Raw genomic sequence first — 24,537 nt, 5'->3', positions numbered from 1 at the left:
TAGCATTCAGTCTTTAGTAGTCCTTTTAACTTTTATTCCTCTACCTTCCTGGTTTATAATACATTGTAACTTGACTCTTACTATCAACTCTTTCCTCTTGCTATCACACCCAAACTTTTACAAGTTTCTTCTGAATCTCTACACTATCTCCCATCCATACTGCACCATTTGCAAACATCCAGCACACCATATTACATTCACGACTCAGTTTTTTAATCACACAACATTGTACCAATACTTGATGTACTTTCTTTGAATTCTCAAAGCATTCCAACCATAAAGATATTGAATACCCACAGGGATATGAAAATTTGTCAATCTCTCTTAATATGAGTATTCTTATAAACACTTTATTGACATCACAAAAACTGTGAGCTGTCTTAAAACCTCACAAAAACTGTGAACTGTTCTCAACTTCCCTTCTATGATATACATTAAATTTACCATTAACACTGCCTCACTATAAATTCTAGTACAAACGTCTTTCAGTTCCACGTGTGCAACATACAGGTTTTTCCATTTCCTTTCATAATTTTCCCATAACTACTTTATAACAAATACTACATACAACAACATTCTCCTTTTCTTGAAATCAAACTCTCAACTGTGATTACGTGCAAATGGGATACATTGCCTTATGCATTGTCTATTAATGTCAGCTGAACTGTATAAAGATAAAGTTAATAATAGCCACAGGAACACTTTTGTATGCAAACTATACAGTAACAAATGACTTTCAAGAGGATATATAATGAACAGTAGCATTTTAAGGCCTGTAAACAGATCATAATCATAAATCTAACAATTCATTCCATGTGTTCTCCGTGGAGGTTGGCAATTTTCAGGCTTTTTACTTTTTATCTTCACTTTCATTTGTGAGAAAGGAAGGTGTCCTTATATACTCATGCTATCCTTGTGGTCGCAAACTTTTTATAGCAGCAGCCAAGTAACACGATTAAAGTCAGAATCAATAAATTTGAGATACAATGAAATACATGTTTGCTTTCTTCTAGGGCAGTGAAACCTTCCCAGCTATTTATGTTTGCTATGTCTGGCTCTAGCTTGAGCGGCTTCATTACTCTGTAACTTGATGAAGCTTCCTCTTAAAGCGATGTCAAAATAACCTGAATCCACCATGCAAACTGTAACACCCATCTCTGGCAGGTTGCTATACAGAACTAGCATGTCCGTACAAAGGTAAAGTTTAAAAAGCTCAAAAAACCCAAAAAGATTATCATTTTGCAAAACTGATGTATATGGTAGCCTGTGACAAAAACTACATTAACTTGCGTCATACAAAATAAATAAAAAAAAAATAAGTTTTCATATAAATGTAATAATAACCTCTTTGAAAGATAAGAAAATCCTCTGCCTAATGCCTCATTATTGGTGAAATATATCACACTTGGTAGAAATAATTTGTTCTTCAAGTTGCTCGCCACTCAAAAAGGACATATGTCCACAAGTGGAGATCAGTATTGAAAAAAAGTAATTGGACAGCCTTTACTTTAATCGTAATGGTGTTTTGCAGCTCTCTTGATAATCCTGTTGCTCCAAAATGTTAATAGTGTGCAAGGCCCCAGTTAGATGATAACTGAGAGACGAGGTGAATGTTACTAAACTTTATTAAACAATCTTCGAGTTTATAAACAGTGACTTCCGAGGAAGAACGTCACGAAAATGCAAATATGATAAAGTTGTGCTAGCATGAAAAAACAGGATGGTCTATTAATAGTTCAGGGAAGAGCGAGTGACAAGATAAAAAATCAAAACTGTTACAATGTAAGAGCATGTATGAAACACGTACGGTACATGGCTCCCCCCTGAAAATGACATACATGTGAAATGGGACGCCCTGCTCTTGAAAGGTGTACTATAGGCAGGTCATCTCACAGGAGATATGCAGGTTTAAGGTGATCAATGGAGACCCAGTGTTCTTTGCCACGAATTTTCAGTAGGAAGGCCTTCATTGTTCTACGGATCACTGGGAAAAGGCCCGTGTAAAGGGGCATTGCCCGTGGCCTAATAGTTTCATTGCGTAGGAAAATGAGCGTTTCCGAGTGCATATCTGTCGGCATGTGATTCTTAGCCGGGGCTTGTAAGCATGGCGGCATGGAGTAAATTTTCCCACAACGTGACATAGGCACTGGAGATCATCGAAAGAGGTTGTAGACGGAAAAAATTCGGTAGGGGTGACCAACAGCTCGCCACATACCATTTCAGCTGCCAAGATTATCAGAGTGTCTTTAGTAGTGGTCCTTAGTCTCAGGAGGACCAAGGGAAGCCGGTTAAACCAGTTGAAGACGTTGCAGTGGGACATCAAAGCTTCGTTGAGGGTGCAATGAAAACTCTCAACCATTCTGTTGCCATCAGGGTTGTAGGTGGTTGTCTGATGTAGGTTGATTCCCAGAAGATTCGCCAACGATGTCCACAATTGAGAGGTGAAAGTAGTACCCCTTTCAGAAGTAATATGCTCAGGGATACCAAATCTCGTTATTCATCTTCAGAGTAAGGCAGATGTACATAAGGTGGACGCTGCAGTTTCCATGGGAATTGCTTCAGGCCAATGAGTTGAGCGGTCGATGACAGTAAACAGGTTAACGATGTCCTAGTGATGTGGGTAGGGGACCTACAACATCGACATGAATGTTGGTAAAATGGCATTGAGGTTGAGGAAAGGGGCCCACTCCTGAATCTGTGTGTTGTACTTTAGAGGTTTGACATGAAGTATAAGCACTAACCCAATCCTTAGCTCCTTAGTAATGCCATGCTCAAATGAACTTCGTCATCATTAGCTGTGTAGAAGAACGGCGTGAGGGATGTGAAAGGTATTGAATAAAAACAAACATTGTCGCCACATGAGAGCAGGTATCCATAGTCTAGTTCTACCAGTACCAACGTTACACAGGAAGATGGTGTTGGAGTTGCCGAGAGGGATATCCTCCTAACAGAAGGATCTGCAGGATGTCCTACATGCTTGGTACTCAGAATCTTTTCGTTGGACTTCTGCCAAGGTCTAATAATCTGTTATAATCCAATCCCAGGTGAATTGCAGCCAATGTGTTTCTTGACAAGGCATCGGCAATAGGATTCATTTTCCAAAGGACGTGTTGAAGGGTATAATTGTATCCAGCCATGGTGGAGAGATGTAGGCGTTGACAGGCGGACCAGGCATTGGACTGTCGAGGGTAGGCGTGCACCAGAGGCATGTGGTCTGTGTGAATGACGAAGGGCATACCTTTCAAGAAGTGGCGAAAGTGACGAACAGCCAAGTGCACTGCCAGAAATTTGCGGTTGAAGGTAGAGTAGGTGGATGCGGAATCCAGTTTTCTATTGAAGAAGGCCAGTGGGTGGGGTAATCCATTGACCAACTGCTTGAGTCCTGCCGCAATAGCGGCGTTGCTGGCATCGGCAGAGAGAAGGAGAGGTGCATGTGGCACGGGAAAAGAGAGAGCAGCAGCGGTTGACAGGGCCTTCTTTGTGTTGCAGAAGGGCTCCTATTGAAGAGTACCCCACTTCAGGTCTTTTGGCTTACCCTTGAGTGAGGTGTAAAGGGGGGCAAGAGTAGCAGCGATGGCTTGTAGGAAATGGTGATAATAATTTATCAAGCCCAAGAATTCTTGCAGTGCTTTGACAGTCGAAGGAGTGGGAAAGTTCTGAATGGCTGCTACCTTCTCAGGGAGGGGGTAGATTTCTTCAGGAATGATGCAGTGCACTAATAACGATAATTTGCTGGTGCCAAAGGTACACTTGTCATACCAGGCCATTCAGTTGTAGGCGGTCAAGCACGATGTGTAGGTGAAAGAGGTGTTCCTCTTTGGAGGAAGAGAACACAAGTATGTTGTCCGCGTAACATACACAGAAGCGTCCCCTAAGATGCTGTCCATGAGACATTGGAAAGTGGCCCAGCATTATGAAGACCCAAAGCAGGAGTAATTGTAGGTGTATGTACTGAAGGGGGTGGTAATGGCGGTCTTGGGGATGTCTTCTACATTCTTGGGTACCTGACAACACCCCTTCAGGAGGTCGAGCATGAAGACAACCTTCGCTTTGTGCAAGTAGGAGGTCACACTAGGGGTGTTTGGAAAGGGGTAGTGATCAGGTTCTGTCTGCATGTTCAGGTGCCTGTAATCCCCACAATGACATGTAGAGCCATCTTTCTTCAGAACGATGTGTAAGGGTTATGACCATGGGCTTGAGGCCTTTTGGTAAAGGCCCATTTCTTCCATTTCTGCTAGACATTTGTTTTATGGCTGCCAAATGATCCGGTACCACAAAACTGAATGTGGTGAATACTGGGTGCCCTGTCATCTTGATATGGTGATAAATACCGTGCTTGGCGGGAACCGTGGGAGTTTGATAAAGTTCTAGACGGAAAACTTGGTACGACAAGATGAGATTTGTGTAGGCATCCATGGGTGCGCTGATATGGAGAGCGAGGTTGGAGGGGGCTGGTTGGAGAGATGTTGATGAGTAAGATTCAGCGGTGACTAACCCTCAGTGAGCAACACAGACCAGGAGGTGATAATGTGAGAGAAAATCCGCGCTGGAGATTGGCAATGTGACTTCAGGAATGAGAAATATTAGTGAAAGGGGAGGCCACTGCCCCAAGCGATGGCCTACTTACACGTTTTTTTGGCCACTGACAACTGTTCAAATATTTCGACGCAGCAGTCCTGAGTCTGGAGTGGTAGTAGTAAAACTGTGGCCGATAGGCGTCATTAAGTGGCTGTAGAGGTCGTTGGTGGGGGCATGAGCAAATGGTGGGTTGTGGTCGATTTTGTCACTGATTTACTTCTTCACTTGTAATTTGGCAACCAGTAATTTTTTTATCATCATTTACTATTTTATCAATATGATGAATTACTGAAAGGGATGACATCAGTACTGTCATTGCACTCTGATTTATGACAGTTGAAATTACAAAAGATAAAGCCAGCAAAATCAAAGATTCTACACTATAAGGGAAAAATTGTATGGACCAGACATGGACCTAAAAATTATAGAAGTGACAGAATTGAGGAATTGAGGATGTATGATGCAGAAAATTAATAGGTTGAGAACTATCACGGAAAAATAATTTGAAGGTAGTTCTGCGGAAGTTAGAAGATGCAGACAGCATTCAATCTATTCTAAATTACATTTTGCTATATATTCATACAAAAGATGTCCTGAGGAAAGGGTAAGTATGTCTCCATGCCAATTCAACATCTTTAATGTTGGATCGGTGTAACAAATTACAAAATAACACTAATCGTAGGACCAAAGCAGTAAGACATGAAACAGGGCATGATTGGGTAAAGGAAATCTTATGTTTGCAGATGACGCGACGTGACATTAAATCAAAATCCCACAGTTACACCAAGAAGCTGAATAGAAAGCTGAAAGAGAGGAAGCAAAAATAGGAGTAAAATAAAGTAAAACATGGGGTTGGGGGACATTGGTTTGGGCCAAGTGGGCGTTGCAAAGCCACTTTAGTAATGATTAAAATGAAAACTTTTAAGTCAATCTACGAAGGAATTGTTAAGCCAGGTTTCGTTATGTAAATAAGATTAGGATATTTGATAAGAATAAAAAAGGTTCGTTTTGTTTATATAAATTTTCTACCTAGCATGATTGGCATGATAAGAGAGGGCGAAAGGATCTACCTGTGTTTTGAAATGGTTGAGAATGAACGACGATAGAAGGTTGAAAAGGGCGTTTTAGTCAGAAGTGTTTAGAAAGAGAATAACGCCTAGAAAGAGCTGGATAGATTGCGTGAAAGAAGTATTGGAAAGGAAGGGCCATAGTAAACACCACTCATATGTGCTTGAAAGACAGAGGTAAAAGGCGTTTTTTTTTGTACAAGGTTCAATAAGCTGTTGATAACCATTCTGAGTAGGCTTATGAAGTGGTTGAAATCTGCAAGTTTTCTGGTAAGGAATGAATAAAAAATCAGATATCTAAATGGATCGTGGCAGCGACTACTGTATTAAGGATCCACTACCCACTTTAAATTACCCTGATGTTGAAAATAATCTCTAAACAATTCATAGATATACATCTGTGTTTATATTATATGTGCACACATGTGCAGTGTATGCACTAAATCGCTTCTGAGCCATCAATTTCTGATGTGCTATAACAAATCCAATAAATCTTCCACACACTTTTATTTCGTAGGAAATTCAGTGTACTTGTCTTATAAATAATAACAACTTTTTTTTTGTACAATCAGCCCATAATTTGATCACGCTCTACCCATCCAGTATATCTATGTATTCATTGGTCGAGCAGCGTAATTGTTGCTGAAGGTCACAGACCTGAAGCCTGATTATATATATTTTCCTGATAATTACGTTTCCGGACTAATTTCATGTTTGTGACGATACTAATACTTAATTATATACGTAAACTACAATACAAGACAGACTATCTTATGCAATCTAGCATTAATATGGACAAATAAGATATAGAAAAATCTGTTTGCCGTTCACAGAAATCTGTTTTGAACTTTTCCCGAGTTTCAGAGAAGGAAATCAAGTTCTCTTGACATTCCTCCCAACCTCATGAGCAGCCCCTCCTTTCTCCAACGATCATCTGCCACTCCCCATCACTACTTCTCCTCTTCCCCAAGACAGGGGACCCCTCCTATCTCCCCTCCCAGACTTTCTTGAGGAATGTACCTCATGACCAGTTTTGCAACAAGTGCAGCAGTGGAGTCTTGCAACCCATCCAGTCAGTTGCACATGTACACTGACTTGGTCACTTCTACGTTAAGTGCATTGGAGATCTCTCTCAGCCAATAAATTTCCTCCGCTATCCGCCAACAAACGTAAAAGATGAATGTATCATAGGAATTATTTTCTTTTCAAACGAAATTAAATTTTCCCAGTAATCACCAAGCATGAAGACAACACGGAGAGTGATTGTATAAAAGCCAGAAAAAAGGGTAAATGACTTCTGGTTGATAATCGTCGTACCCTTGGGGTGCTAGTAGCTTTGTTGCAGATTCTGAAGAAGCTACTGCTGAGAGAGAGAGAGAGAGAGAGAGAGAGAGAGAGAGAGAGAGAGAGAGAGAGAGAGAGAGAGAGAATTATCTCTTACTAACTTGTTAGTTTTCAATTAATTTTTTTTAGTAGTTGTTTAAAAGGGGTTCAGGCTTCGTGTCAGCGTAGGAATTCCTTTGAAAACAAACATATAAGTCAAGTCGGTGTCCTCGTGACCGAATCACTCCACGAGATAAAACATTCTCTGAATGTACTGTTGTTATTAGTTTCTTCCATCGCTATTTGCCCTTTCTTAACAGGTCCTCATTTTACTCAATAATAAACACCCACCAAGAGAGATTAAATCCCCAAACTTTCAACTGGGCTCCACAAGGCTCAAGAAGTGTTGAAAGACCCAGGTCTACATGGCTAAGGACTATGAATCGTGAAGTAGAAGGTGATGAATGGAGAAGCATTGATTTAAAAGCTCAAGATAGAGACAACTAGCAAAATCTAACCGAGGCCCTTTGCGTCAATAGGCGTAGGATGAGGTGATGATATATATATATATATATATATATGTATATATATATATATATATATATATATATATATACATATATGTGTGTATATATATATATATATATATATATATATATATATATATATATATATATATATATATATATATAATGTATATCATCATCATCATCAGCCGTTGCTAGACCACTGCAGGGTAGCAGCCTAAAGACCTGCCCTTCTCCTCCCGTCTGTTTATGGTGGTTCTATGATAGTCTATACTCGCAAATTTTCTTAGCTCGTCAACTCTTTGTCTTCTCTTCTTTCTCCTGCTTCTTTTATAGTCCCTAGAAATTCATTCTCTTATTTTTAATGTCCATCTATTGTTTGTCATTCTCATTATATCTCCTGCCCAAGTCTATTTATTTTTCTTATATGTTGTTAGAATATCCTCTACTGAAATATGCTTTTGAATCTGTGTTGCTCTTTTTCTGTCTCGTAGTGTTATTCCCATCATTAATCTTCCCATTGTTATTTGAGCTGTAACTAGCTTATGTTCTAAGGTTTTGATAAGGCTCCAAATTTCTGATGCAAAAGTTAACCCTGGTAGGAACATCTAGTTAAATACTTTTCTTTTTAGAGAAAGTGGCCTTCATAATCTCATTTTGTTTACGAAAAGCTTTCTATCTTATGCTTATTCTTCTTTCCATTTCGGTCTCATTTCTTGGGAAAACACTTACTGTCTGTCCAAGGTCTATTTAGTGAATCATGGGAGGAATGGCAAAAGATGATAGAAAATTTGAGCAGAGAAAACAGAAATGTAGGAATGAAAATTAGTATGAGTAAAATTATGATAATGTTCAATGGAAACGCAGAGACAACAAGGGTTACGGGCCAGCCTTTAGATCTATATATATATATATATATATATATATATATATACATATATATATGTATATATATATATATATATATATATATATATATATATATATATATATATATATATATATATATACATACATACACACGAAACTCCCTTTTCCCCTTGTGAAGGGGTGGAACCGACAGAGCCTAACCTTATGGGGAGAGGCTGGTACTCATTTACATTTGGGTGGTTCGGGATCAAATTAGGTCCAAGATATCGTTAGCCGACTGTTGTACCACAGGGACTATAAGTCTCTTTTTATAGTTTATATACGAAAGATCTTTTTTAATGTTGTTACTGTCCTTAAAACATTTTATATTAATTGTTTATTACTTTTCACATAGTTCATTCATTTCCTTTTTTCCTTTCCTCACTGGGCTATTCTCCCTGTTGGACCCCATGGGCTTATAGCATCCTGCTTTTCTAGCTAGAGTTATAGCTTAGGTAGCAGTAATAATAATGATAATAATAATAATAATAATAATAATAATAATAATTTTTATAACAGGACTTATTCTTAGTGGAATTCATTACACATGAGAGCGTTTTGAACATGGAATCACAGTGGAAGTAGCCGGTAATACTAATGGGCTAGTTTCATTCATTTGAGAGAGAGAGAGAGAGAGAGAGAGAGAGAGAGAGAGAGAGAGAGAGAGAGAGAGAGAGAGAGAGATAAGCACTTTCAGAAATTCAAAACCGGTAGTATTTCACTATGTTTAACATATTTTGAGATCGAGATAAGCAATTTCATAAGTTTAAAACCACTACCTCATTATGAAAAACATCTTTTGAGAGAGAGAGAGAGAGAGAGAGAGAGAGAGAGAGAGAGAGAGAGAGAGAGAGCTCAAACGGTCTTAAATTAAAACAACCAGTACCATAACGAGTTACCCAAGTTAAACTTATTTCTCATTTACAGAGAGAGAGAGAGAGAGAGAGAGAGAGAGAGAGAGAGAGAGAGAGAGAGAGAGAGAGAATGTGTCACTGGGCAGTTTTCGGTAAGGCATATTTCTCCCTCGGAATGCGATGAGTTTAAAGGATGAATTTAGGTGAAGTCAGTGAGTGCATTGGTAGTGGTTAAAGTCAGTCTTGAAGAATGCGGATGCCCTTTTAAGTGTGTTGTCGTAGGAGCGGTGTATGTGTATGTGTGCGTGCGTGAGAATTACTCACTACCCGAGATTGTACGAATCAAACGACTCGACTCCAAGTGAAGTGAGTCGGGTTCGTTTGTACTTTTTAATACTCTTTCCCGTATGTAGACATTTTCATAACCGACTTAAACGCAATGAACTGCAAAAGGCTATAAAGATGGTAGATATTTGTGTGCACAAATTATGAGTTTTTTTTTTTTTAAATGAATATACAGCATAGCACGAACTTAATTTTCTAGATCATGGGAGTCATTCAACGAAAACTTTCGGGGTCTGAAAACTTCCCTCATGTGTTTGCGTCTCTGGAAGGAATTTTCATCACGAACACTTTCTGAAAGGAAATTCATCACCCCATTGTAAGACGTTCAAGCCATGACAGACCAGGAATACAATTACACCCAATAAACACATAAATTCTAGAGTACTGCTATGGGAATAAATATGCGCGACAACACCAACCAAATATTCTGAATCCTATTTGTAGAAAAAGTCAAATCAAATCAAAAGAAATATTCATGACTAAAAACGCGACATGAGCACTCAAGACCCGCTGCAAATGGTAAGCTTGAAGATATCTCTATAGCCATTCAAATATATGGAATACATAAAAAGATGAGGGGTGGGATCTCCCTTCACTTACTGTATATGTGTGGACACATTTGTCCATTTTTAGAACCAAGTTTGACTGAAATCCTTTCATCATGGGGGCAGAGTTGGGATTATAATGCAAACGTGGATAGACAGAGAGACGTAAGTGCCCCTTTAGTGCACATTTGAAGTTGAACAGCAGTCCCTTCCACCATATGAGAGCTATTGCTATGACAGGTAAATGTGGCCCCTTTTTCTAGTATAGAAGTCACGAGAAAAGTTACTAACTGTAATGTCATCTGAAACTGCTTCATCATTAAAGAATGACTGTCAAATATGGAATATCAATCTGTTACAATTAAAAACGCAGGCCAATAATAAAATTGTGTACAGGCAAACAAAGGAGCAAGCCACACAGATGAACAACCTCCTTTTCTGCACTTCTATACATAAAGATCTACTTTTAAATCAACTACGAAGAGTTGTAATGACATACGTGTAACAAAAACACCAATGATCTGACAAATGGACAGCCAAATGAACGACCACCTTTTATTGACATCTACAGGTTCAATGATGATTGTAGACGTGCTTATTTGAAGAAGCAGGAGGCCTATCATCTCTGGAATGGTAACACATCAGATTTGACCTGGAATAACTATACTCAGCTTAGAGCTTTTGCTCAGAGAGTTTATGCTTCAACTGAAAAGGAATACAATTTAACCATAAAAGAAAGCCTTTCTGGTACAACCCAGGAACATAAGTAGTGTAGATGGTGTGGTTCCTCCTTTACTTAAACTAGATGGCTCAGTCACTCACTGTCCAAAGAAAAGGGCAAGCCTTATGGCTGATGTGTTTGACAGTAAACAAAATAATGAGAAACTCGAACTGCCTCATTCCTGTTTTTCTGAAGCTAACCTAACTAGTTTAGCTTTTTGATCTCGTGAAATTAAATCTCTGTCGATGGACCTTGATGTTTATGGAGGTGTAGATCCAAATGGTATTTTTCCTTTGTTTTTTATAAAGACAGCAGATTTCTTAGCTCCTAGGTTATCTGTTATTTTGCACAAGTTAGCAAGAGGAGGAGCTTTTAGCACTTGTTGGAGAATTGATAATGTTAATCCACTATGTAGATGTGTTTGTGGTAGCTCAAGTCCAACTGATTACCACCCAATTTCCATATCTCCCATATTACCTAAGTTTTTGAAGGTCTTTTGGCAAAACGTCTTAATAGGTTTGCTGAAGGTAATCATCTGTTCCCTAGTTTGCAATTTGGTTCTTGTAAAAGCCTTGGAGTATGTGATTCCCTTTTTACAATCTCCAATGCAGTACAGAAATCCCTTGATTGTGGTCAGGAAGTTCGTATGATTGGCCTTGATTTTAGTGCTGCCTTAGACCGGGTTAATTATGAGGCCCTTGTTTTTAAACTCAAACAGTTGGGAGTGGGTTGGTCGTTTCCTAGCATTATTATTGAATTTTTAAGTAATAGATCTCGTAGAGTTGTTGTTGATGGGTACCATAGTGAGTATATGAATGTTATATCTGGTGTTCCACAGAGTAGTGTTCTTGGCCAATTACTTTTCATACTATATACACATGACATGTGGTTTGGCCTAGAAAACGAGCTTGTTGCATATGCATATGATGCTACTCTCTTTGCATCAATTCCATCTGCTAAATGTAGATCTGGGGTTGCTGAGTCTTTTAATAGAGATCTAGCTAAAATTAGTGCATGGTGCAAATTATTGGGTATAAAGTTGAATCCTAACAAGTAGGTCAAGAACTATGGATCCTCAACATCTGGATCTCAGCATTGCTAATGTTTCTTTAACTTTGTATGACTCTTTTGAAATTTTTGGTGTGATTCTCGACAGCAAATTTACTTTTGAGAAACGCGTTAGGTCTGTGTCTTCTCCAATTGCACAAAAAATTGGCTTATTGAAAGTCTTTTCAGATTTTCGGTGATCAATCTATCCTGAAGAAGTGTTTTAATTCTTTCATTCTACCTTGTTTTGCGTATTGTTCTCCTGTCTGGTCTTCAGCTGCTGATTTTCATCTTAATTAGTTGGACAAGAACTTACGGTCGATTAAATTTATTATTCCTGATCTAGATATTAATCTTTGGCACCGTCGTTCAATTAGTTCATTATGCATGCTGCATATGATTTTTTATAATACTGACCATCCATTACATTTAGATCTTTCTGCACAGTTCCATCCTGTTCGTAATACTAGGCAGACCGTTAATTCTAACAGTCAGGCCTTTTCCATCATAAGGCTCAATACTGCACTGTATTCTAAAAGTTTTATTTTAGCTGTGACCAAGTTGTGGAATGATCTTCCTAATCGGGTAGTTGAATCAGTTAAAATTCAAAAGTTCAAAGTTGCAGCAAATGTTTTTATGTTGAACAGGCTGTCATAAGTCTTTTCATAGTTTATATATGACATATCTATTTTGATGTTGTTACTGTTTTACTTTTTTTGAAATATTCTATTGTTATTTTTTTCTCATATCGTTTATTTATTTCCTTATTTCCTTTCCTCACTGGGCTATTTTCTATCTGTTGGAGCCCTTTCGCATGTAGCATCTTGCTTCTCCAACTAGGGTTGTAGCTTGGCTAATAATAATAATAATGATAATAATAATAATAATACGGTATGGTCAACCTAAGTACAAAGTTTGACTGAATCCCTTCAACATGGAGAAATGTGCTTTGCCATCATATGGTGACAGTTATACTTACAGACAGAAACTAGACAAACTGACAGACGATTATCAGGTAGATCTACAGATAAAAAAAGTACATTCGTTACTGGTATGACTGACATCCCTTCCAAAGAGAAGAAGAAATGTTGAAAATGCAAGTATGGCAAGAGATGTTGATGTGCGTGACCGGATAAACGAACCTACTTTCTTCCTGAACATCTATGCATGATATCATACCTTTATTATATGTAAGATTGATATCATTCAACTATATTGGAAAAATGCACAGACAAGTAATTGTGACATACACTTGTCGGATACGCCGACGGACAGACTGACTCGAGGTCTGCCATTTAACAACGTTTGACTGACATCCCTTCAACTATGCAAACGTGATAACAAGGTAAGACAACATAACAAGACAGCCTCACAGATCAAGGTATACTCTACGTTAATGAACATCTCTGCATGATGGCATACCTTAGTACTAAATTTGACTTTGAATCCCTTCCAACAATGTAAGATGAGTTGTGATAACTTGTAAGTAGGACAGTCTTTCTTTCTGTCAGACAGAGTGTGTGACATCAGCGCTTGATGGTTTACCTTCGCATTAGCTATGATTTAAATCCAATAAAACGTGTAAGAGCAACGGCAAAGACAACGTAAATACGACGCGCACACGTACTGACGGATGGACATGTCCTACAGACATGTTATAGAAATTGCTATGGTTAGGTAAGTGATGTAGTCACACTAGTGACATAATTAGACACTTACAGACTGATGTCTTGAAAATCTACAGAAGATCGTCTACATTAATCATGAGTTTGACATTTCTTCAACTGTGCTGGAGTAGGTGTAATGGAAAGGCAAGAGAGACAAAGCAGATTAATGCACAATTTGTGCACTTCATTGGATGATGGTGAACCTTTATGTCTGTTTAGACTGAAATCTCTTCAGCGGTGTAGAAGTTGCGATGGCAGTCAATGAAAATCATATAAATGGACAGAGAACTCCACTATACAAAACTATCATGATGATCTCTCTTTGAACAAAGTTTGACTGAAATTTCTTTGATGGTGTAGAATGTAGGATGTTACATGTGACTACATACGCCAATGGACATTCTTTCTTAATACACAAACTGTGTATGAATGATGATTTACATTTATGCCAATTTTGAATTAAATACCTTTAGAAATGTAAGTGCAATTACAATGTTATGGCAAGTATGATAGGCACAATAACATACAATAAAAAACCCTTTCCCAATATGCATGGCTAAGGACTGTGGAGTAGCATTCTATTATCTTGCACTGTAACCCATTCAGTTGTTCAAGAAGGGTGACAGGACAAATAAATGATCTCTATGATGTATCCTTTAATAGTTTGACAGAAATTCTATCAAAATTGTAATAACAGCTGCAATAACGAGGCCAATGTTAAGAAGTTGGTATGGCATATGTGCTGTATCGCTTCATGTAAATCAATGTTTGATGGTCTCGGTTTTACCTTTCTTCTTTGCATGAAGAGTTGTGATGACAGGTAAGCGTGATGAACACCAACGGACGAACAGTTGGGCTGGAATACGGATAGATAAACGGAGAGAAAAACTATAGCCATCACTACATGGGAGATTTACTCTAAACGAGAGAGAGAGAGAGAGAGAGAGAGAGAGAGAGAGAGAGAGAGAGAGAGAGAGAGAGAGAGAGAGAGACCATTTAAACAAATTATACCTCAAATATATTGAGTAATTTAAGAGAATGTATTCGTAATATTTATTGACTGATTAGGACCTTCTCGTTTTGATGGTATCCCTTTTGAAGGAGTACTGAATACTTATACCGGTCGTTCTTATACTTCTAATTAAAGAACGAACATCTCAATTCCATGAGTAACCAATCCTTACTCTCTCTCTCTCTCTCTCTCTCTCTCTCTCTCTCTCTCTCTCTCTCTCTCTCTCTCTCTCTCTATATATATATATATATATATATATATATATATATATGTATGTATATCTTCCCATACTCCTACTGACGCAAAGGGCCTCGGTTAGATTTCGCCAGTCATCTCTATCTTGAACTTTTAAATTAATACTTATCCATTCACGCTTCATAGTCCTGAGCCATGTACGTCTGGGTCTTTCAATTATTCTAGTGCCTTGTAAAGCCCTATTAAAAACTTGGGGAACCAGTCTTTCGGGGTGTGCGAAGAGCGTGCCCATACCCTATCCATCTACCCCTCACCATGATCTCATGCACAAATGGCGCTTGAGTAATTTCTCTTATAGTTTCATTTCTAATCCTGTCCTGCCATTTAACTCCAAATATTCTTCTGAGGGGTTTATTCTCATATCAACAAAATCTGTTGGATATTGTTTTATTGCTATACTATGACTCATGTCCATACAATAGCACCGATCTCACTAAACTGATATATTGCCTAATGTTTTTATTCGTAATTGAAGACAATTTGATTTCCAAATTTTACTTAACCTTGTCATTATCTGATCTGCTTTTTTCAATCTTTCATTAAACTCCAATTCTAAAGAACCTGCATCAGATATCATAATTCCTAAATGCTTAAATGATTTTACCTCATTAATGTTTTCTCCTTCCAATGATATTTCTTCTTCCATTGCATATTCCGTTCTCACTATCTCTGTCGTCCTTCTATTTATCTTGAGCCTAACCTCCCGTGATATTTCATGGATTCTTGCAAACAAGCATTGCAAATGCTGTTGTGTTTTGCTAATAACGACATCGTCATCAGCATACTCTAGGTCATCTAATTTCATATTACCAATGCAGTCTAATCCTTCTCCATCATCCCCAATTGTTCTTTGTATTACAAAATCCATGATGGGGACAAACATAGGTGACAACACATTCCCTTGGAGTACTCCACTGTTTACTGGAAATTCCTTTGATAGGATTCCACTACAATTAATTTTGCACTTAATGCTCATGAACACTTAAAAAATTTACATATTCAAGAGGAATCCCATGGTAACGTAGGACTCTCCACAAAAATGACCGGTGTACACTATCAATGATTTTTCATAGTTCTCAAATGCCATCAAAAGTAGATTTCTATATTTTACACATTGATGTAATATATAATTTCATGACAAATGACCTAAGTGTGATGCCTTTATAATTATTGCAATCTGGCAGATCACCAACACTCGTGACTTCCATTCATCAGGTTTTGCCTCTTCTTTTTCATTAATTCCTCGAAATTTTTCAACGATCAATTTCTGTCTTTGTCTCCTTTTTATAGTATCCAAGTAACATTGATATACACAGCTTTCTTCTTGTAACTGCGTCTCCGAAAACTTCGCTACCAAATGACTGATATATGTTCATTATTTCACTCCATTCTTCGTCAATTGTCTGCTCTTCATCTCTTAAAGACTCTAAGACTGCAAATCGATTCCTACATTCAACTGCAAAGGTTTTTCTTTGCTCATCTTCTAGAATCTAGAAGCTTAGTTGTATCAAACCTAGGTATTCTATTCACATTTCTATTGGGTTCTTTCTGTTTTAATTTCAGTGTGGCAAAGATGAGCTGGCGATAACTACTATCTGCACCTCTATAGCTTTTTACATTTCTCAGAGTCCTCCTTCTCACTTTATTAATTGTTATGTGATCTATTTGAATTTTGTAATTGCCACATGGTGAAGGCCATGTATATTTGTGGATGTCCTTGTGCTGGAAAAGAGTACCTTCAATAACAAGATTATTCACTGAAAAAAAGAAAAAAAAATGTGCTCCATTTTCATTTGCAACTCCCCTAGGTCCTCGACACCCATTATCGCCTTAAACCCAATCCGTCATCCTGCTCCCAGTGACTTCATCGAGTATTGAGCTGGCATTTCCTCCATACTCAAAGCTCTCGTTACTCCACCAGGTTGCTCATCCTCTTATACTACTGTTGGCAAACATGGATTGCTATGATATACCATCTCTCTCTCTCTCTCTCTCTCTCTCTCTCTCTCTCTCTCTCTCTCTCTCTCTCTCTCTCTCTCTCTCTCTCTCTCTCTCTCTCTCTATATATATATATATATTATATATATATATATATATATATATATATATATATATATATATATATATATATAGATAGATACATACATATATATAGATACATGTATACACACACACACACACACATATATATATATATATATATATATATATATTATATATACACACACACACACACACATATATATATATATATATATATATATATATATATATATGCACACTCACACATATATATATGTGTGTGTATATATATATATATATATATATATATATATATATATATATATATAAATGTGTGTGTGTGTATATATATATATATATACATATATATATGTATATATATATATATATATATATATATATATATATATATAAGTCTATGCTACGTAAAAGAAATAAATATATAAAAATCTGACCACATGGACCTGATATGTGAACGTCTTGCTTTGTGCTTTAAATGAAGACTCCTGTTGAGTTAGGGATTTTACTTTTACTATAATCACCCTTTAAAACTGAAGATAAGCAACGCAAATTATTTTCTCTTAAGAGGGAATTAAAGATATTTTTTTATAATATCGAATCATCAGCTTTTGCCAAGAGATCTCTAGTCTGGTTGAATAAACTAACTCAAAGACTAATCTAATGTACTTCAAGACAAAGTCATATATCCAGCGACATATGTGAAAGGAAAAAAAAAAAAACCCACAAATTGATAAATACAGATTCACTGAATTATGCCATGAACTTCACCTTAGTCCTTTGCATATCAAGTACGTTAATTCTAGGAACTAAAACTTTATACTTTTATTTTCAATCATCAAATTGTTTATCGATCGAATGCAATTTCGACGTCATCGCATTAAAGAAGTCTTTCATATGTGGTACACAGCATCTCTTGGCTAAATAAGACAAATTATTGGATTCTTTACCTGATAGAAAAATCAATCCTGGGATAATAGGTAATGCAACCATCATCGCAAGTACATCATAAGTACATTCAGTACTGTGAAGTAATATTCGTTGATAGAGAGAGAGAGAGAGAGAGAGAGAGAGAGAGTGTACAGGAAGTTTATATCAAGAAGATCTTGCGAGTACAAGTAGCTCAATCTCCAACTGTGCCATTTACATTTTCTTATTGCAATATACTCTTCCTCCAATGATGAGTCAGTATTGCATAAACATCTCTCTCTCTCTCTCTCTCTCTCTCTCTCTCTCTCTCTCGTTTCCATCCCTTCCTCTCCTTGGCATGCATAGGGGTGGGGTTGGGGGGTTTAAAGAGGCACACGTAACTGCTACTGTTGCTTTGTCATCGGCTTCTCTTCCTAACTTCTCTCGCTAATATTGTAGGTGAAAAAGGAAATGCAACAATAAACCCGACTGCGGTTCCTTCACTGCCTCACCTTCTCCAATTTGCTTTATGCTCTATAACTTCCTTCCCCTCCTTCGTTGGTTTCAAAGGAAAATTCACGACTAAAATAACTGCTTCTGCTGCTCGTAATTGTCTTTCTCTTCTTTACCTTTTTGCAGAAATTCTTAAAGGTTTCCAAAGGGAAAACAATTAGAAATACCACAAAATCGCTATAACTGGTTCTATTTCTCCTTTTCTTTAATCTCCATCTATTCAGTTTTCTATGAAATTTGTCCCATTGAATAATAAGATCCTGCTACCAAGAAAGACAGGAAGTGGAAGAAAGTGCTTTAAAACTGCTCGCGTCTCACGACTGCCATTTCCATGACCCACTCTCATTCTAATATTTGTTTACATTTGATGATATACAATCAATTATCCACAAAATTCACTAAACTCAGAGAAACGACTTAGAACTTGGAATAAGCTGGAAAATGAAAAAATTAATATTGATCAAACCTTCAACGAAGATGACCCAGCATTTTTAAATATAAAAACAACTGATAGTCAACCTTTGGGACTGCGATTTCCGAATTCTGGTCAATACTAAATTTACATAAATTTGAATTTTATAATAAAGACTAAAATGACCATTAAAACCGAAAAAAACGTACTTAAAAACACACTCACATGAATATATTTATCTATATATACTATCGTGAGAGAGGTATTGGATCCTGTGACTGGCCAGACTAAATGACACTGAATCCCTCTCTCTGGTTACGGATCCTTTATTTTTTGCCTACACATACACCAAATAGTCTGGTCTATTTATTTGCATTTCTCCTCTGTCCTCATACACTTGAGAACACTGAGATTACCAAACAATTCTTCATTGATCAAGGGGTTAACTGGTGCAATATATTGTTCAGAATCTACTTTCCTCTTGGTAAGGTAGAAGAGACTCTTTAGCTATGGCAAGCATCTCCTCTAAGAGAACGACACCTCAAAATCAAACCATTGTTCTCTGGTATTGGGTAGTGTCATAGCCTCTGTACCGTGGTCTTCCAATGTCGTAGGTTAGAGTTCTCTTGGTTGAGGGTACATTCGGGCATGCTATTCTATCTTGTTTCTCTTCTTGCTTTTTTTTTGAAGTTTTAATAGTTTTATATATGATAGAGCTAATATAACATTGTTGATGATCTTGAAATATTTTATTTCCTTGTTTCCTTTTCTCACTGGGCTATTTTTCCTTGTTGGAACACTTGGATTTATAGCATCATGCTTTTCCAGCTATTGTTGTAGCTTAGATAGTAATATATATATATATATATATATATATATATATATATATATATAAATATATATATATATGTATATATATATATATATATATATGTATATATATACATATATATACATATATATATATATATATATATATATATATATATATATATATACATATATATATATATATGAATAGATAGATAGATAGATAGATAGATATTATAGATATACAGGAATAACATTAATGGGGAATAACTTAACAACTTAAGACTTGCAGATGACGTAGATTTATTTGTTGAATCATGGGAGGATATGCAAAAGAAGAGAGAAAATTTGAAAAGAGAAAGTAGAAATACAGGAATCAAATTGAATATGAGTAAAACAAAGATAATGTTCAATGAAGATTCAGAGACACAAACAAGTGTTATGGATAAAATTCTAAAGAATCATAATACATATACTTGCTTAGGACAGCTATTAAGTGTTTCTCCAGGACATGAAACCGAAATTAAAAGAAGGATAAGCAAGGGAAGGAGAGCTTTTGATGAACGTAATGAGATGGTCCTAGCGGTATTAACTTATGCATCACAGACTTGTAGCTTGACTAAAGCTTTAGAGCATAAGCTAGTTACAACTCAAAGATGGAAGCAACTTGGATACGAGAGTGAACTAAAGTAGAGGATATTCTAACAATCTGTAAGAAATGGAAATAGACATAGGCAGGACATATAATAAGAGTGACAGATAATAGATGGACAAGAATAATAACAAAACGGTTCCCGAGAGATTGCAAACGAAACAGGTGAAAGAAGAGAAGACGATGGATTGACGAGTTAAGAAAATTTATGTGTCTAGACTGCTATAGAAAGACCATAAACAGACACGCATGAAATACCATGTCTAAGGCCTTTGTCCTGCAGTGGACTAGCAATGCGAGATGATGATAAAAATAAAAATATTTTTTAAAAATTCTCTTCGTAGGGGCTAGCGCCAAAATGTGCCACTTTCCAGTTTAAACTTCATCATTTGATTTCACTATCACAAGTGTAGCCTTGGTTTCTCTTCTTTTACCTTATCGGTCCTTAAAATACAGCTCTAGATTCTCACAACAGGTTTTCTCTCAGCAGGTGCCAAACTAAAGATAAGTGACTAAAGAAGATCTTGGCAGAAATGGTATCGTCGGAGCTACTCCTCAAGTTTTCGCCAATTTTCTTTGAAGCCTAAGTTTTTCACTCAAAGGAAAAGAAATGAGAGGTTTATAAACAGACTGTGATCTGTGGTATATATAGACAGTGAGAAAATTTTCTCCCATAGACAAAATATGGTGTAAGGTTTCATACAGGTGTGATAGTGTTTAAGGTACACCCTAACCATCCATAAGCTACGGTGCTGCCATCTTCAAATAGATTTTGCTACCTATTTTGACAAAATTCTGTATCGTTCAACGGTGCTTAAGAGAAGGACTCTTTTGGGGTGCAGTTTTCTGCTTACCCATCCATAGAAGTAGTCAGTGATGTGATATTTTCATGTATGAAATTGAATCCCAATACTACAATAGGAGTACAAATGATGAATAGGATTAGAGTTATCTTTAAAGTGCCACTGAAAGTATTTTCTGACATCATGAAGCAGTTTGAAGACAAAGATATTGGTTCCGAGGAATGCGGATAGGTAAAAATTGTTAATCTAAGTTCCTCTGTTACATATGTCTCAATAAGAAATGCTTCATTTGAACTTGAAGATGAAGTATCAAATTCTGTATTATCAAAGTATGGACAAGTAGAAGGAATAAGATGTTACAGATATGTTGGGGGCCACTAAAAGGTTACCTGACAGGAGTACCTACAGCAAAAATGAAATTAATAAAAACGCTCCCTCATTTATCACCGTAACGGAGTACACTAACTGTGTTGTATGTTGGACAACGACTAACATGTTTTAGGTTGGACAGGAAGTGAAATATTGCAGATTAGAAGGTACGAGACTTAGGTTTAATGAGGAAGATTTCCTTGACATGACCCCTGACCAGAAGAGGAATACATTGAGAACAAAAACAAACAAGAATAATCAGACAACGGTAACAGAAACTATTATTTATTTTAAGTCAGTTCTGGAAGACGAGAATGTCGTAACAAAAGAAAGTTTTCACTGCTTAAGGGAAGACCCTTTGGAGAAAGGATCAGAAAATGGAGATAATGGAAAATGTTTGACTGAAAGTGACGAGGAAATAATTGACGAAACCCAAATACATGGGTAATCACATGAAATAGGAACCAGTGCAATGAAAACTATAATAATCCAGGTGGAAGTTCATCAAGTAAGGATGGAAAGTGACGAATCGACAGAAAGTGAAGATATGGTTAGTGGAAACGAGTTTAACAACCTAGAAGATGCGAGCTTGTGTCCCAGAGAATCGCTTCCCACAGAGGAGCGATGTACCATCGACATAGGAACTGGAAACTGGTAAACGGAAAATGATGCCAATAAGCTGAAGATAACTTTAAAAATGGCCCAGACCTAGAGCATGGATGTAGATCATAGGAATTCATCATCGGATAACGAAAGAGAAAAATGTCCAAAGAAGCTTAAACCATGTTAATTTAAGTACAGTTAGAATCAAAAGAACGCCGACAATCAGGGGAAATCTTTCGTCAGATGTCTCTACTGTTCCCATGACAAAACAGACAAGGTGTTGCTCTTCTTACTGCTTCTACGAAATGGGCGGAGCCCTCTCCAACCTTACCAAAGACAGTAAAGGGCTGCCTTTGTTAGCAAAAGCACACACAAGTTACAAATCGAGTTGCCATATTTCAATTCTTTACTATCATTTGACGTCTCAACTATCCACTGCAAATACAAAACCTACGCACATTATATACCTACATACATATATATATATATATATATATATATATATATATATATATATATATAGATAGATAGATATATATATATATATATATATATATATATATATATACACAATTACTATTCTTTCATAGGAGGGGCCAAGTGGACGCTCTGCAGGGAAAGGCAGCCGGGGGGGTGGGGGGGTGAGTCTCCTCTTCACAACCCCTTGCCCCAGCCAGTCCGACACTGAGGAAATAAGGAAGGCCTTTCTGTTTTAGGGGGTGTGGAGAGAAGTTAAATGAGTGTTCTTGATACAGCCTGTAAGATATTATATCATAGCCTAAATATTATTTGATAACCTTTAGTGTCTAGCAAATATTTTTAACTGTGTTCATTATTGGTTGATTTGTAAAATATAGCAGCAGTAGAATAAAGTAGTTGTTGTTATTGGAAGTTTGATAAGTAACGAAATTTAAGTATCACCATTGCATAATAGATAATCAGTGATGGATACAATATATACTGATAACTTCATTGAATACAATAAGAATGTATTGCTTCGTATCGAAAATAAGTGGAGGTAAATGAAGACGCTATTACATTCTGGCAAAGGCTATCAGAAATTTGTTTTATCGACAAATCATATAAACATACAAGATTTTTAGTCTCAGAACGACGTAATTTTCCGAAATTTTTTCATGAAACTATGATATACCTATTTTCCCAAAATGTATTCTATAAATTGTCGGAAAAATACATTTGCAGATGGCATAAGCACAAAATTATTCCCCATGCTAATACCCTGACTGCAAGTTATCAATGATTATATAATTTCTAGTCTCTAGCTTGAGAAATTACATTGCCTGGAAATCAAACTGATTTCTTATCAATTTATGCACGACGTTCTCTCAGCCTTGATTCAAATAAGCTTAACTCTGTATGTTGAAGTCTCTATTTACAGTGATCAAGTTCCCAAATTAGCACAGTTATGTGATGTTGGATGTGGGCTCAGGACCGGGTGAATTACTTTAGGCAAGGTGACTTTAGGTATATTGGCGCTTAATCAGCGAAAAACACACCACTATCCGTGAAGCTCTAGTTTGAAGTGTTTGACCAATACCCATCCATACCAGCTCCTCCGCCTATCAAGATAGTAGTTGAACCATAATTTCTACAGCTGATGCAGTAAGCGGGAAAGGGAAAAACCAAATATCAAAATATATCGAAAATAAATGTTTGATTGTCCTTTTAATTTCTAAATCACACAACTGAGGAGCGATACCCTTGGATTGCTAGATATTTTCTCTCATTCTTTAGATTTTATTTTCTGAGCCTCTTCCTCTATCCCTTGACATGTCTTGTTAGGTATTCATTCTTTAACATTTTTCCCCTATTTCATTCTTTATCATATGTGGTCTTTTCTTTCATTCTTTAATCATATATTTATCAAACATTCTCATTATTTTCAAAATGAATGGCCTTAACCCTCCGGTGCTTGCCGTAGACCGTTAATATTAGTTACTAGCTTCTCACTATCCCTCCAGAAAAAAAATCTCTCCCGAGTGGCAGCATGAATATTTCACTGGATCATTCCAACCTGGAACTATTTGATATTTGCGTGAAGCCAAGACAAGATATTCATTAGCTGGATTCAGATATAGGGCATTTGGAGCACTGTATTCCATTTCCCTTACTCTTCGATATTACAATCTCCATCAAAAAAAAAAAAAAAGAAAAAAAAAAAACTTGCATCGTGGAGCATGCTTCCATGAATAAGTGGTGTCACTCAGATTTTTTATTTATACAGTTTATATCTCATTCCTTTTTCACTATTCCAGTTGTTGGGAAATATCTTCGTTGATTTAAAGAAAAAAAAAAACGGGAATATCTTTCTACAGAGCACTTAAGGTATATGGAGGACTACAAAATATTATGAATTAACTATATCGAGCGAGAAAAAAACCCAGACATGAAATGATGTGTATGAGGCCTTTGTCCTACAGTACACTAGAAACAGATGTATTAGTTGTTATGTGTGCAGTATATTGAAATCTGAATTCAGGAGAGTAGCACCATCTGCATATGCAAAGAGCTTGCTTCCTAGGCCAACCACATTAAAGAAAAAATCGGATAATATG

This window comes from Palaemon carinicauda, chromosome 6, assembly GCF_036898095.1.
Source record: "Palaemon carinicauda isolate YSFRI2023 chromosome 6, ASM3689809v2, whole genome shotgun sequence".
NCBI classification, from domain to species: domain Eukaryota; kingdom Metazoa; phylum Arthropoda; class Malacostraca; order Decapoda; family Palaemonidae; genus Palaemon; species Palaemon carinicauda.
The sequence above is the reverse complement of the archived record's forward strand: the minus strand, read 5'-3'. Positions refer to the sequence as shown.